Source organism: Nannobrachium achirus (assembly GCF_963921795.1).
Source record: "Nannobrachium achirus genome assembly, chromosome: 11".
Classification (NCBI taxonomy): Eukaryota; Metazoa; Chordata; class Actinopteri; order Myctophiformes; family Myctophidae; genus Nannobrachium; species Nannobrachium achirus.
Window position 1 is genome coordinate 5,763,553 of NC_137820.1, and position 17,892 is coordinate 5,781,444.

Sequence of the window (17,892 nt, forward strand, 5' to 3'; positions counted from 1 at the left end):
GTAGGCTATCCTCTAAAATGTGGTTACTATGGGGCATGGATGACAATATAGTCTTTGCAACAGAAAGTAATTATTAAAAACAATAGCAATTAAAAAAATAATAGATTTAATATTAGATTTTTATTCTCAAAAATGATTATTCCAACCACTAATTACAATTCATTAGCTATTTCATGAAGGGTCTTACTTGATTGTTAGAACTATATATTTTTTAGCTTGATAACTGGTCATTTTAGGTTGTTTTTTAATGTCCACGGAATCAAGAAATGTTCTCTGCAGAATTCCGCAGAATCAGGATTGTTCTCCGCGGAATCAAGACTTTTTCTCTGCGGATTCCTGGGGGGACTACCTTGTCAGTGTCTCAGTAGAAACACTGTAATATGGAAGCATTCTGTCCTCTTCTGTGTCTCAGTAGAAACACTGTAATATGGAAGCATTCTGTCCTCTTCTGTGTCTCAGTAGAAACACTGTAATATGGAAGCATTCTGTCCTCTTCTGTGTCTCAGTAGAAACACTGTAATATGGAAGCATTCTGTCCTCGTCTGTGTCTCAGTAGAAACACTGTAATATGGAAGCATTCTGTCCTCGTCTGTGTCTCAGTAGAAACACTGTAATATGGAAGCATTCTGTCCTCTTCTGTGTCTCAGTAGAAACACTGTAATATGGAAGCATTCTGTCCTCTTCTGTGTCTCAGTAGAAACACTGTAATATGGAAGCATTCTGTCCTCTTCTGTGTCTCAGTAGAAACACTGTAATATGGAAGCATTCTGTCCTCGTCTGTGTCTCAGTAGAAACACTGTAATATGGAAGCATTCTGTCCTCTTCTGTGTCTCAGTAGAAACACTGTAATATGGAAGCATTCTGTCCTCTTCTGTGTCTCAGTAGAAACACTGTAATATGGAAGCATTCTGTCCTCTTCTGTGTCTCAGTAGAAACACTGTAATATGGAAGCATTCTGTCCTCGTCTGTGTCTCAGTAGAAACACTGTAATATGGAAGCATTCTGTCCTCTTCTGTGTCTCAGTAGAAACACTGTAATATGGAAGCATTCTGTCCTCTTCTGTGTCTCAGTAGAAACACTGTAATATGGAAGCATTCTGTCCTCTTCTGTGTCTCAGTAGAAACACTGTAATATGGAAGCATTCTGTCCTCTTCTGTGTCTCAGTAGAAACACTGTAATATGGAAGCATTCTGTCCTCGTCTGTGTCTCAGTAGAAACACTGTAATATGGAAGCATTCTGTCCTCTTCTGTCTCAGTAGAAACACTGTAATATGGAAGCATTCTGTCCTCTTCTGTGTCTCAGTAGAAACACTGTAATATGGAAGCATTCTGTCCTCGTCTGTGTCTCAGTAGAAACACTGTAATATGGAAGCATTCTGTCCTCGTCTGTGTCTCAGTAGAAACACTGTAATATGGAAGCATTCTGTCCTCTTCTGTGTCTCAGTAGAAACACTGTAATATGGAAGCATTCTGTCCTCTTCTGTCTCAGTAGAAACACTGTAATATGGAAGCATTCTGTCCTCTTCTGTCTCAGTAGAAACACTGTAATATGGAAGCATTCTGTCCTCGTCTGTGTCTCAGTAGAAACACTGTAATATGGAAGCATTCTGTCCTCTTCTGTGTCTCAGTAGAAACACTGTAATATGGAAGCATTCTGTCCTCTTCTGTGTCTCAGTAGAAACACTGTAATATGGAAGCATTCTGTCCTCTTCTGTGTCTCAGTAGAAACACTGTAATATGGAAGCATTCTGTCCTCGTCTGTGTCTCAGTAGAAACACTGTAATATGGAAGCATTCTGTCCTCGTCTGTGTCTCAGTAGAAACACTGTAATATGGAAGCATTCTGTCCTCTTCTGTGTCTCAGTAGAAACACTGTAATATGGAAGCATTCTGTCCTCTTCTGTGTCTCAGTAGAAACACTGTAATATGGAAGCATTCTGTCCTCGTCTGTGTCTCAGTAGAAACACTGTAATATGGAAGCATTCTGTCCTCGTCTGTGTCTCAGTAGAAACACTGTAATATGGAAGCATTCTGTCCTCGTCTGTGTCTCAGTAGAAACACTGTAATATGGAAGCATTCTGTCCTCTTCTGTGTCTCAGTAGAAACACTGTAATATGGAAGCATTCTGTCCTCTTCTGTCTCAGTAGAAACACTGTAATATGGAAGCATTCTGTCCTCTTCTGTCTCAGTAGAAACACTGTAATATGGAAGCATTCTGTCCTCTTCTGTCTCAGTAGAAACACTGTAATATGGAAGCATTCTGTCCTCTTCTGTCTCAGTAGAAACACTGTAATATGGAAGCATTCTGTCCTCTTCTGTCTCAGTAGAAACACTGTAATATGGAAGCATTCTGTCCTCGTCTGTGTCTCAGTAGAAACACTGTAATATGGAAGCATTCTGTCCTCTTCTGTGTCTCAGTAGAAACACTGTAATATGGAAGCATTCTGTCCTCTTCTGTGTCTCAGTAGAAACACTGTAATATGGAAGCATTCTGTCCTCTTCTGTGTCTCAGTAGAAACACTGTAATATGGAAGCATTCTGTCCTCTTCTGTGTCTCAGTAGAAACACTGTAATATGGAAGCATTCTGTCCTCTTCTGTGTCTCAGTAGAAACACTGTAATATGGAAGCATTCTGTCCTCTTCTGTGTCTCAGTAGAAACACTGTAATATGGAAGCATTCTGTCCTCGTCTGTGTCTCAGTAGAAACACTGTAATATGGAAGCATTCTGTCCTCTTCTGTGTCTCAGTAGAAACACTGTAATATGGAAGCATTCTGTCCTCTTCTGTGTCTCAGTCAGAAACACTGTAATATGGAAGCATTCTGTCCTCTTCTGTGTCTCAGTCAGAAACACTGTAATATGGAAGCATTCTGTCCTCGTCTGCAGTAAGAGCGAGATCATTTAGCGACCTACAACCGGGTCGCAACGTGGTCGGTAGTTTTCAGCGACCGGGTTGCTAAATCGAGCGACCCGGCCGGAAGATTTTGCGCCCTGGTCGGTCGATTTAGCGACCCGGTCGCTCGCTTTAGCGGCACGGTCGGTGATTTAGCGACCCGGTCGGGAGGTTGCGTCGGCAGGTTAGCCTACTGAGGTAAGGTTACTGAGGTTAGGTTTAGGGTTAGGGTTAGGGTTAGGCCCGGTGGTCGGTGGATAAGCGACCACCGGTCGGTGGATTTACCTACCCAGTCGTGGATTTAGCGTCCCGGTTGGTGGATTTAGCAACCCGGTCCGTGGATTTAGCGTCCCGGTTGGTGCATTTAGCGACCCGGTCTGTGGATTTAGCGTCCCGGTCGTTCGATTTAGCGTCCCGGTCGCTGAAAACTACCGACCACGTTGCAACCCGGTTGTAGGTCGCTAAATGACCTCGCTCTCTCTCCTCGTCTGTGTCTCAGTCAGAGGAGGCTGTGGACAGTTCAGAAACCCGTCTACCAGTTACATCATCGATGGTGAATCTAAGCTAATAGAAACTGCAGGCTTTCTATTCCTGGAAAGTTAGCTTGCTATAATGGAATCTATTGTTCTCACGTTAATAAAAGATTTAGTTACACATTTTAAATATTGTTCAAAAAGAAAAAAAAAAAGCCTAATGATGATGTCAGTGGTAGGCGGCTTTCTGAAGCGTCCATAGACCTCCTATGAGACACAGACAAGTAGAAATAATTTCATGAACATTAGTGAGGACCAGGAGAGGTTGAAAAGTGGTGAAGTCGTCCTTCATGTGGGGGCTCGACCAAAATATTGTAATATTTAATTATGTGTATACTACAATAAATACCCTTTCTTTAGCGATTTACTTTTTTCTTTTCTTTTTTTTTTTTTACAGAATCAAAGGTTGCATGGTCATGGTTTACTATACGATACTGGATGGCTTGATTCTAGTCTAAAATAATTGATATTGATACTGACATATTAATTGAAAATAATATGTCAGTAAAAGGTTTACTATTTTTTAGTGGCACCTGTAAACCATGACCACTGCTATTAGCCTGGCTTGGTCAGACTATATACTAAAGCAGCTAACTAACTGCAGTATAGTAGTCTGGAGCCTATCCCATTCAGAAACAATTCCATGATGGGAGGTTACAAAAACTAGGGGTGGAGGGGAGCTGGGGAGGGTGGAGTCACTGTCACTGTTTACAGTATACCCAAACAGGGATGCACTGGGCCCCTGATTCAGCCCGGGAAAAGGAGTTGGAGAGGCCCTCATTGCGCACGGGCATCGGCCGCGCACCAGATTTTTTTACGCCTTCCGGTTACTGTGATTTTAGGTCTCATTGTTTTTCTGGTATATAGAGAGAGGTCTCTACTGCTACTCAAAGATGGGACAATTACATGAGTTATATTTACTTTGTGGGCTGGCCATTTTTTTTTAATGCCGTCCTGGACCGGCCCGAAATGGACCGGCCTTTCGGGAGTTCAGTGTTGTCCCTGTACCCAAACTATCAGCTAAACACAGCAGGTGACATTCCTATTCAAAGACAGAAACCTCAGGAATGAAAGAAACATGTACACATTGAAACAAAAGTAAAAAGAAAACCTCTCTATGGTCTCCGTTCTCTCAAAGGTCAGACTGTGGATCCAATGACTCAGTCTGTAAAGTGTCAACCTGTTGGGTTCAAACCCTGGCTTATCCAGTCCAAATAAATCATTTTGTAGAACAGCAATAATTACTTGATTTGATGTATTTAGCACAATGTAAAAACAAACAATACACAAAATATAAAAAGAAAAGGGCCAGGAGAAGGCAAGAAGCCCAAAGGTCTTAAAGGAGCTATAGTCAACTTTTTCATTTTGGCCATTGTCAGGCTGACACTTAGTTTACATTCTAGTCTATTTAGGCTAGGATGTGAACAAAGTGTCAGCCTGACAATGGCCAACATGATTATTTAATCATTATTTTAAGCTTTTTGTGATCATTTTTGAATAGAAACACATATATGGAGCTTATTTTTTAATAAATAATTTTCGAAACATTATTTTTATTTTAGCATTCATTTTTCAAGAAAAAGTTGACTATAGCTCCTTTAAATATGAGGCCTCTACCTACTGTATGTACAGTATATAACACAAAACAAATGTTAATAGAATATGATTTGTAAAAAACAAAATATAATTATATAGAATTCACAAATAACATCATTGCAGTATAAAAATTAAAGACTACAAGATGATTGATATACCTGATTATCCATGACAAGATTAATGATAACAATTAGCCAATAATTGATGACCTTTAATATTTTACAGGATGTTGTTGTAAAGGTGGAAGGTTGGAAAACAGAATAGTTGTAAAGAAACTTGACCCTGAGGCTGAAATATAGGCTTAAGTTAGGGCATCAATAGTTTAAGATATCAAGGGTTCAAGATATCAAAATGTCAAGTGAGATACTATAAGGTCTGTTAGCATGCCATTTAATGTTCTCACTGCCAGTTCACTATAGGAAAAAAGAGAGCCTGGAAATTGTTCCAGCCCTCAACTTCTATCAAGTACAGCTACTATCTCATTGGCAGTGTGTATGCACACTCAAAATCAACCAGCAAATCAATTCATGCCGTTTTCTGTGGCCTGTTTTGAAAACTGAAAGCCAATATTGATATATTTCCGCCAACAAGTGATGTCTTGACTCTGCACATCATGAGGACCCACTATCAACGGGGGTATCCAAAGCTACCCTCACCAATCAATTGTGTCTCGCACATGGTAGAAGGCAGGTTGGTCCCCCAACTTTAAACTTAAAAACCTCTTCAGGCCAGAAGCTTGGAACTTACAGTTTGTGGATGCAAGGCAAGTGGAAACCAGTACAGGGCATTGTGTTTGTCGTAAAAGAGGGATTTACTGCAGTGGAGCATATGGATGTGCCCGTGCAGCTTGGTACAAAAACTAATTTGACAAATTAAGAAATAGACCTTGAGTAGTGCCTCACTAGTGAAACTCAAAGAGTTAAGTTCACCAAAATTGTATGTTATTACATGCATTTTACTGTTATTACATAAGTGTATTATTATTATTATTATTTTCAAATTATTTGACTATACCAGAGTACTTCTTGTTTACTGGTTACCAGGGCAGGAATTTCATGGAGGCCATGAAGGCCATGGCCGTCATTGCCCTTCAATTCGACCGTGTGCCCCTCAAACCAATGGCATAACCTGAGGCCACAGTGGCCTTAATGCCCCAGCTGACTGTACCACGTTCTCCTCTGTCTCTTTCTTGTCGACAGTAGACAGTAGACACCTGTGTCTCTTTCTTGTCATGTAGACATAAGTGTCTACAAGAGTCAAGCTCACAACACGTCACTTGGAGATCGTCTATTTTCACTACTTCTTCAACGTTTTTTTCTAATTTCTTGATTCTAAATTAAATTACAGAAATAATAATTAAAAACAAAAAGTAGGAAACCAAAAAATTAATGGGTCCCGACCTAGTGTTTGGGAAACAGGGGGCAGTAAGAAGTCAAGAAATTCCACAGAAAAGGGAATGTGGCTTGGGTGAAGACATCTGGAAATGTGCCCATTTTAATTGGTTAGTCAGTGTATTCCACAGAATAGTCAGGTCCACTACGTATTTTTGTTGGATTTTTTTGGAGATTAGTAAAACTATACATTTCTGGAATCTTCAGAGCAAGGAGAATCCAAAAATCTTTGTTGGCATTTGCACGGACATGTGCAAAGCCGCCATTTTGGACGTTCAAAATGGCCGACATAAAATACATAATTTCTGCTATCTTGGCTTCTAGACAACCTAAAAACTAGAGATGTTACCGATCAATCGGCAATGGATCGGATCGGGCCGATCAAAGCGTGATCGGCGATAATCGGTGGTTTAGATCAAAAGGTAAATTCACCGATCCGATCCGATCGGTGCATCCGATCAACCAGCCGTTCAGTATAACGTGCAAGTTAAAATTTAAACAGGTCGCACGGTTGGAGGATGAGTAAAAAAGAAGAAATGCTGGAGGATCGCCTCTCTCTCTCTCTCTCTGCCTGCCTCTCTCTGCCTGCTGTGCAGAAGAGCCTCGAGCCTCCTCTCTCTCTCTCAGTCACACACACACACACACACACACACACACACACACACAACTAGAGCGGAGACTCATCGTGGAGCGACAGATTCACTCTCTTTCTCTCTCGCTCACCATGGATAGATCTCAATTCTCAAATAGTCTACTAACCTTTCTTTGTATAATGCTTTTGCTGTTGTCACCTCGAACTGGATAATCTATAATCCATGGAGCTGTACAGGTTGTTTGCTATTAGATTAGTTATTGAATAGCAATCGCTCGTCGTGTATGTCTTCAACCTCAGGTTACAGACATTAAACTACTGTTACGTGCGAAACAGCTGTGGCTCGTAACGCTCGTTAAGTTCCAAAATGCGCATTTTTTACTTCATAGACAATCAGCTGAAATGAAAGCACCTGCTAAACCTTTCTGTCTTTGATGTAGCGTGTGTTCTGTGTTGTTAGTGCGTGCGTGCGTGCGCTGCGTGCGTGTGTGTGTGTCCAAGTGAATGCTTTCTATGATATCAAGTAGCCAGCTACTTCCCAGTATCTCCTCTTGAAACTGACTTCTACTTCACTCTAAAAGGACAGTTTTATTTTTCCATCCTGAATGGCACTAGGCCTAATTATTCCATTTAGTCTACAGTAGCCTACATTGTGCATTAATGCAACTGAAAGTCAAAGTTCTAGGTATTACAATTATATTGCCTTTGTTAAGGCCCAGTGGGAATGGGCCTTTAGGCTAGATATATTTGTTATTTTTTCTTGAATTAATTAGTTAGCTTCAATTAACTTGAAGCAAAAATACTAAGGCTAATACAGCATTTTGTAGTTATCATGAGACATATTGTTATCGAGGTATTCAACATTATATTGAATATTGAAGGCTTTCCTAAAATACACAGCCTTAGTGTTTTGTAAACTACGGCTGCTCATGCAGAGAAACCTAAAGTTCAGATTAAAATATTTAGCAAATACTAAGTTTGGGTCATTGTTAATCTTTAGCCTACATCAAGGCAAACTATGGTATGTAAATGAACACAACTATCACCAGCATGATAAGGCTATCACACTATACAAAGAAAAAGATGGTGCTACTACCTAATGAAAAGGTAGGTGGCACCAGTGCTATCTATGAAAAAGTTAGTCTGGAGCCCTGAGTATGCCCACTTGAGGCCATTTTGGGGTATTGATTTCCACAGTGCTGAAGGAATAATTAGTTACTGCTATGATAATAAATACATAGTAATGCTGGTAAATAACTATAAGGCAAATATATAAATGAATTCATGAGTGAATTAATTAATTAAAGTTAAAACATTAACATTTTGAAAATATAAATAATATATAAATAATAACTTGATCGGATCGGTGATTGATCGGTATCAGGTGATCAAACTTTTGTGATCGGTGCTCGGTGATCGGTTCCAAAAAACCTGATCGGACCATCCCTACTAAAAACCTAATTAAACATGCCAATCCTATGTTTTCTGGGTCAATTAATCGACTGAGTAAATGATGGGTGTAAAATATTCCAGACCCCCACCCCCTTTCTGTGGGTTATCTAGTTTGAGACCTCCCAAAACAGTACCAGTCAATTAATGTCTGATTTTCATAATATTGGAGTTGTTTTGTAGGTTTTAAAACATCCTGAATTCATTCAGTAGACTTTTAAAGCAGCCAAAATAACCTTTCTGACTTTTGTTTGGGGTCTTTCCTCACCCGGGACCCCCCAGACAGACCCCCGAGCCTACAGTATCTCAGTAATCACTCTGCTCCTGCTCCAGAACAATGTTAAATTAGATAATAATTTAAGCATAAAAGTTGTTGTAGCTGGGCTCTGAAAACAAAAATGGGTTAGCAAAATACCAGGGGTCTTCCTTAGAGGGTCCGGGACCCCTGGGGGGTCTTCAGAGTTATTACAGGGGGCCGCCAAATCTTGATGGGAAAGGATTTTCTTTTTTTCTTTTTTACATTTGAAACTTTGTTTTTATGTATCCTGGGTTTATGTATTGTACTTCGATGATTCATTATTATTCTCAGTATTATTTATAACATTTTTGTGTTAGACAGTTATGGTTGACAGGTGTTACTGCAGGGATTGCAAGAATTAAGGTATTGCAACTTCTCACTTTGGGCGTGCAGACTAACGTGTGTTTATTGCACTGCACTCACACTGACAACACAACACACACACGCGTACGCACGCACGCACGCACGCACGCACGCACGCACGCACGCACGCACGCACGCACGCACGCACGCACGCACGCACGCACGCACGCACGCACACACACACACACACACACACACACACACACACACACACACACACACACACACACACACACACACACACACACACACACACACACACACACACACACACACACACACACACACACACACACACACACACCTCTTTGTTAATCGTCACCCCAAAACCCGCACCCTATCCTCTTAAAGAGCTCATGGTAAATTATGCCCAAAGAGATTCACTACATGAGGAGTGCAGCCTGCTTTGCAGCCACATTTGATGAGCTCAAGTACTGACCGGAAAAATACCCTCCACTCTCTAAATGCCATCTATTTTCTTTGATTGATCGAAGCTTGTGGCAATTTGTCAAGTATGAGAAAGTAGTCATCATAATACGATACCTTCATCAAGGGACATGATTTTGTGGAAGTGCACACACATGAAGAGGCTGATACCCTGATTCCTCATCAAGTCCTTGCCTCTGCGGCTTATAGTGCTTTGCAAGACATATGTGTTTGGTCACCCAACACCGATGTCCTCTATAGATATATTCAAGCGATTTCAAGTGTCACAAATGTCAAGGGTTCCTTGGCCGACACAATTTTTCTTGTGCTGGCTGGGGAAGAGCATTTGTTGGAATCTCCAAAAAGACATGGGTCAATGCCTACTTGAAGCCTGATGATGATGACCAAGCCATTATCCACTTCAAGGACCTTGGCAAGGTTTCCATTCCTCCCAAGCTTATTCAACATTGCAGTCTTTGGAGCATTTTGCATGCCATGTTTACGGTTCAAAAGATCCAACAACCCTGTGATTACTCAGATGGGAACTATTTCTGTCAAAGAACTTGGAGGGTGAGAGACTACCTCCAACTTGTGCTGCACTGCTACCACAGAATCCTATGTGCCAACTATGTCACATTGTGGGATAAATCATACCTGATAAATTGCTCTGAGCTTCCACCAATCAAAGAAAATTGATGGAATTCAGAGAGTGGAGGGTACGTTCCAGTCAGGTGTCTTGCCCTCCCTGCTCCAAACGCAGTACTTGAGTTCATCAAATATGGCTGCAAAGCAGTTTGCAAGGGACGGTGCAGCTGCTCAAATAACCTGCCTTTCACTCTATGCTATGGTGGAGACACTGTCAACACTATTAGGTTGGACATTGAAGATGACAATGATGAAGACAAATAGATCCTGCATGTCTGAAATGACTCCATTGTAGTGAATCTTTTTGGGCGTAATTGACCATGGGCTCTTCAAGAGCATAGGGTGAGGGTTTTGGGGTGACAATAACAAAGGTGTGTGTGTGTGTGTGTGTGTGTGTGTGTGTGTGTGTGTGTGTGTGTGTGTGTGTGTGTGTGTGTGTGTGTGTGTGTGTGTGTGTGTGTTGTGTTGTCAGTGTGAGTGCAATGCAATAAATGGACATGTTGTTCTGCGCACCCAAAGTGAGAAGTTGCAATACCTTCATTATGTCAAATTCTGGGTCTGGGTCTGGCCCTTGCCCTTCCCCTGTTCTACCACACTTTGCTCACGCCCTCCCCTCCTGTGAACCTGATTGTCAATCTGAACTCCTCCCGGCTTCACAGCTGTGAGCTGTTGCCGGATGACTACCTAGTTGTCCATAAAAGGGATTTGGTTCCCCTGGCATCACAGGGATCTCCATATATGGGCATAAAGGGGATTTGGTTCCCCTGACATCACAGTGTTATCAGAGTGGGATGTCAGAGTATGAGAGTCAATCAGCAAAAAAGACAAGTGTTACCCGTCCAGACAGACAGACAGATACGGTCAAGATGTGACGGTTCTAATAGTAAACTGCGACCTATGGTCACAAACTGCGACCTATGGTCGCAATAAACCCAGGACACATAAAAACATTCAAAGTTTCAGTTTCAAATGTAAAAAAAAAAATAAAGAAAAAAGATCCCATCAATATTTGGCGGGCCCCCTGTAGTAACTCTGAGGACCCCCCGGGGTCCCGGACCCCCCCGAGGTATTTGCTACTACTCATTTTTGTTTTCAGAGCCCAGCTACAACAACTTTTATGCTTAAATTATTATCTAATTTAACATTGTTCTGGAGCAGGAGCAGAGTGATTACTGAGAAAGGCTCAGGGGTCTGTCCCGGGGGTCCCAGGTGAGAAAAGACCCCAACCAAAAGTCAGAAAGGTTATTCTGGCTGCTTTAACACCTTCTAAGCCTGGCCGTACTCCCTCGGACTTCCTACTTGGTCCAATCAGCCACACGTCTATTCCCGGACTTTTGATATAAATGATAATAATCCAAAAAAAAAACATCGGCCATTCTTCTCTGTGTCATTTTGGAGCCATCTGAAACGGTTAATATCCTCTCTCAATCATTTTCTGGGACTGGGTGTGATGCTTGTAGTATCCAGCAGGCCGCGCCGTTGACTCACATTCTGGATGGATGGGTGGCTAGGAGTGGCCTCCTACTCTCCACGTTGTTGAAACTCGACAAGAAGTGCACACAACATGGCTGCTCTTTGTCTCTGTTCGTGGATCGCGGTCTCAATCATGTTCGGGCGCCGCTTCTCTATCGCTCCTTTCCCTGCTTCGCCGCACGTAAACGAATGGAATTGATCTCCCCTCCGCCTCGCCAAAGTAAGATCGCCGACCTCTGCAGGATGAATATGTACGCTGTATCGAGCACTCCATTACGTGTTGTTATCATGTGGGCTTTGTTTTTTTAAAACATGTTTGTAAATAAATGGCTTATTTCTTCGGCGCTACCTCTGTTCAGAGGGTTCTGCCGCGGCTTTCAAGGTGTTAAAAGTCTAATAAATGAACTCAGGATGTTTTAAAACCTACAAAACAACTCTAATATGATGAAAATTGGACATTAACTGGCGTACTGTTCTGGGAGGTCCCAAAATAGATAACCCCCAGAAAGGGGGTGGGGGTCCAGAACATTTTACATCCACCATTCACTCATTCGTTTCCTTGACCCAGAAAACATAGGATTGGCATGTTTAATTACGTTTCTAGGTTGTCTAGAAGCCAAGATAGCACAAATTATGTATTTTATGTCGGCCATTTTGAACGTCCAAATTGGCGGCTTTGCACATGTCCGTGCAAATGCCAACAAATATTTTTGGATTCCCCATGCTCTGAAGATTCCAAAAATGTATAGTTTTACAAATCTCCCAAAAAATCCAACGAATAAACCTTTATTAACATAGTGAACCTGACTAGAAGAGGGAGTGTTGGCTGGGTGAAGTCACCAGGAAATGTTCCCATTTAATTGCACATATCTGCTCACTTATCATGAGATATCAGCATATCAGTTAACATGAATTTAACTTGGAGTCAGTGTATTCCACAGAAAAGGGGAGTGTAGCGTAGCTAGTAGAGTCCCACAGTGTTTCCCAACCTTTTTTTTCTGTCAAGGCACACTTTTCATAGCCAAAATATCCCAGGGCACACCTAGATATACGGTGTGTGTGGCTACTGGTTATTTTCAAAATGCCTCATATTTTGAAATGAAAAGTCCTTAAACTTTAAGGTATATTCAGTGATTGTATTTCATTCAAATAAAAATTTTATTGGTAAATTTTCCATTCATTCTCCTCACTAGAATGTGTGCTGACCATATAAAGACTTCCACCACGGCCTGTGTTACGAGCATAGCTAGATTCGGTTTTCAGAGGTGGCCAGCCAGTCCTCGACCAATCAGGGTAGAGTATGGCCGTAGTTATGTTATGATGTTTAGTTATGATGGTCAAAATAACGGTTTTGAGAACCACAGTCATTCTGAATTAAGAACATCTGCTAAATGCCTAGATTGTAAACTACTGAACTCATAAAATGCCACAGTCTGGTAGTACATCAGTAGCATACATATCCTGAAGCTGGAGACGTACCGATATTCAGTGATTGGGTCTAATGATCAAAACGAGAACATTATAATGGTGTAAAAAATCTATTAAAAAAACGAACCATTTCCACTGTCAAATTTCAAAGGGCACACCAAAGCATCTCAAAGGGCATACTAAAGGTCTGTGGCACAGTGGTTGAGAATCCGTGGTATGTTCCACAGAAAAGGGAGTGTAGTGTAGATCTTTGATTGGTGCAGGGCTGAGCATGGATCAGATGACCATCATTTATCTATTTCACTGCAGATTAGGTTATCATCCATAACCCTTAAATTCAACAAATTCTTTCAATGGACTAAAATCTTGTTTTATTTGATGGCCTTCCTGCCCTGGCATTTGGCCTTTTTGCCCTCAAAAAATGGACGACACCAAAGGCTTTTTGACATTTTTGAAAAACCTATGTTTCTATGTCAGCAATCTGGCCAGCCATCGTCAAAGAAAAGGTCCCTTTCACTTAACTGGAGCTCAGTTAGTCTGTTCTTGAGAGACTACTATGTCAGTGGTTCTCAAACCTTTTCATGTGAAGGACCCCCAAACTGATATGTATTTGGCCACAGACCCCCATCTCAAAATATTTAGTTCCAGGGACCACCCAGAAGCAAAATTTGCTTAAAAATACATGTATTCAAAGATTTGCACACATTTTCACGACTTTTTCAAAAATAGCAGATCTACAAGCTTACAGCGCAGTTATCTACTTGCTCCACAACCATGCAGAACCAGGCAGTTCCTAGTGAAACAGTCCAGAAAGGAGGGACATAGCGCTGGAGGGAATGTGATTTGACGGTCAAAAAGTAGGTGGACCATAACTCATTGAAGACATTAATATGGCGAACAATGCTCAATGTCACAGCATCGCGCTATAGACTGACAAGACAGCGGCTACGGAAACAAATTTGTGTTCATAGGAGATGAGATGTCGGCCACAGCATGTGATTGGCTGAATCTCTCTCTCTCTCTCTCTCTCTCTCTCTCTCTCTCTCTCTCTCACACACACACACACACACACACACACACACACACACACACACACACACACACACACACACACACACACACACACACACACACACACACACACACACACACACACACACACACACACACACACACACACACACACACACACACACACAGATATTATTTTTTAATTAAACATAATGAAACCTTGTCAAATAATTGAAGCATTTAAATCACTGTCAGGTGGAAACCTTGTATGTCCAAAACCACTTTCACTAAAGACAATAAATTAATTTAAAATGTTATAATGACATAACCCTTCCCCCCTCTTTTTGTCCTACAACAAGTCTCTTCACCCAAAATAACAGATCTACAACGCTCAGAAGTTGTGGATCAGGTGTGAATTAAGCTTGTAGATCTGCTATTTTCACTGATGTGTGCAGAATGCCCACCTGCTATGACATCATGTCCACAACCAAGGATATCCTTACTGCCTTAAAGCTCTTATTTCCATATTTTATTTGTATTTATTTGTTATCATAAATCAATGCCCTACCACGTCATAGTACAGTGCCACACAAACGTAGCTAAAATATTATATATGCTGTACTTTTGGATTTTAATTCTAAAAGGCAACAGTTATGGACATATGAGGTTTCCACCTGACAGCAAGGATAAAAGGAGAGGATGTACTGTAGCAATGCTGCATAGACTCACTGGGATCTGTTTGAATAAATATCAGTTTTAAAGTGATCATTTGAATAAATATCAGTTTTAAAGTGATCATTTGAATAAATATCAGTCTATTTTAAAGTGATCATTTGCTTCATGTGAACTTGTCAGTGAACACTCTTAACCTTGCAGTCTCCTGTCTTCATTCAGGAGGTGGAACAAAGGATTCTGAGTAGGCGAAGGTTGAGGTAGATAGCATCTTTTATTCAGTATGGTCGAATAAAGTTCAATGCGCACAGCAGTCAGTAGCATGGACACTAGTATACAACATTTCCAGTCGATAGTAGTGACCCCTTCCTTCAGTCATGCATCACTTTAAATACACACATTTCACAAGCCCCGCGCTGGAGGCGGACTTTAATGTCCCTCGTCCTTGACCAATCGCCGTACTGTCCGCTCGTAAGGGAGGCGGGGCCGTTCTGGTGACACCATTTGTATCACCTAGTGTGTTACAAACTATCTTGAACCTTGTTTCCTGTAAGCCTATATTTTATTCACCATATTCTTAAAACATTATTATTTTCGTTTATCTTCCAAACAGTAATGCATTTTAAAACAACATTCAACTAAAACGGATAAGCAGAAGTGATTCTTCCATTTTACACACATATTATTCCCTTACATCTGTTGTTCATGTCACTGTTTTACCCTATATGGTCACATCCCTTAACCCCGTTCCACTGTTTAACTCCTTCTTGGAACTGTATTCTTTCTGTGGTCACATCATTCGCTAACAGGCCTTGTTTAGCGAATGATCCTGACAACACTGAAACACACAGCACCAATATTGATTTCCCCGTGTATGAGTGGTTCTGTAATATCTTGTTGCATTTTTGCTGTTTCTCAAATATTGACAGCCACATCTGTGTTCACACATCCAGACATCACGGAGCCTTCATTAACACCCGCCTATAGTTAACATCCGTGCTTTACCCCGGGGAGGGGCGGGGGAGAGACTGTATCGTGCCAAGTGACTGCCACTAGCTTCTGTTAAAACAAAAGGCCGTGTTATCAGCCCTCTGGGTCCTTTTCTTTACGGTGCCCTCCCGCTGTGAACCCTACTGTCCCCGAGCGCCATTTGTTGCCTAGTGAAAACAACTCTGTTGTCTTCATGTGACCTGTGGAATTTATAATTCACTCAAAACCCTGTGACCCACTCAATCTCGGTGACCTTTAGCCCAGCCCTTTGTATACTGCTTTTATGACTCTCCTCAGCTGTTATCTCACTCATGTCCTCAGAATAACTCCCATTTATGCTGTCCAGGCATGTATATGACTGCAGGCTTCGACAACCTCAGTGTCCTCACATGACCGCAGAAAAAACTAGTCCAGGCCATTTATTGCAATAACAACAGCTGATTACATTGAATATCTTCACTGCCGCCAGGGCCGGATCTAGCCTTTAGCACTAGGTGGGGCAGGAAGAAATGATAGGGGGTTTACCTCCAGAAATGGGACAAACGGTCGCCCGCTGGCCTAGTGGTCAAGGTGCATACCACATACTAGGCTATGATGCCTGCTGGCGTCGCCGATTCGATTCCCGATCCGGACGACCTTTGCCACATGTCATTCCCCATCTCTCTCTCCATTTCCTGTCAGTCTACTATCCTATCAAATAAAGGCATAAAAAGCCCAAAAACAAATCTTAAAAAAAAATAAAATGGGACAAACTCCCTAAAACACCCGAAATGCATAGAAAACTAAGCATTTTGGCACACACAACACGCAATACAAACAACAGGTCTTACACCTATCTATCTCTCTCTCTCTAATATCTTATCAGTTTATCTATCCATCTACCTAGTTGTAGCATAACATTTCAAATAGTTTAATATTTTTAACATTTTTTTGATTTTTGCATGCCATTATGTTATGTGGGGCAGACAGGGCATTTAGGGGGGCATTGCCCCCCCCCCCCTTGCCTATGCCTAGATCCGGCCCTGACTGCCGCTCTTTCCAGATCCAGAACATTTGCCAGCTCTTATCGTGGACCACATATTGGACCTTGACTTAATTTAGGGTCCAGATTGTAGATTAACTTTCCACTGGGTACCATGACGTTTCCAATGCTGGTCTATGAGGAGGGAGAGTATAAAAGACGTGCTGGACCGTACGGTATCTTCACTCACTCTGTTCCAGAATGAAGGCTGCTGGGGCTTTGCTTGTTCTACTGTTGTGTCTCTCTGAGGCTGGAGCTCAGGGGGAGAGAGGAGCGCTCACTGAGAGAGACAACCATGTAGAACCAGGTAACGTCTTACAAGCTGACCTCGGGGACGAAGTGAAGCATCTTAGAGACATGGTGCATAGCTTGGGAAACACTGTGGTAGTGCAGGGTCAGATGCTGAAGAATGTGGAGGAAGAAGCCAAGGAGCAGAGAGACTTGGTGTCTGATCTTCGGGTGTTGGGCATCTCCAAACATGAGATGGAAGGTACAGGTATGTTAAAACAAAATGTTGGTTAGAATGGTCAAGAGGCAACATGCTTTTTGTGCCAAAAATGGAGCTTGAAGAATGTATAAAGGTACAAGCTGACATGTGTTTAAAATCATTCTCTGTGATGTTTTCCAGAAATGTCTGCTGAATTGACTGCCAGCCAGAAGCAGGTTGAACTCATCCAGACCAGACTCAGTACCACTGAAGACCAGGTGGAGAAGTTGACCACAGAGAGTGAAGGTAATTAGACCAGAATGATGTTCAGTCAATGCGTATGAGGGGACAGTGTTGAAAAATGTCTTACTTTACTGATAATGCCTTCAGTTGAGCTTAAAGATCTGATCATGTTTTTTTTTATCACGTTATTCACTGTATGTTTGATCCATATAATCCATTTGTTGGAGCACCTTGATTTAATATGAATTACTATTATTTTAATATTGTTTCATAACACCTTGCTTGTAGTGCCAAACGTGGGTCTTGAAGAATGTGGTACAAGCTGAAATGTGTTTAAAATCTTTCTCTGTGATGTTTTCCAGAAATGGCTGCTGAATTGACTGCCAGTCAGAAGCAGGTTGAACTCCTCCAGACCAGACTCAGTACCACTGAAGACCAGGTGG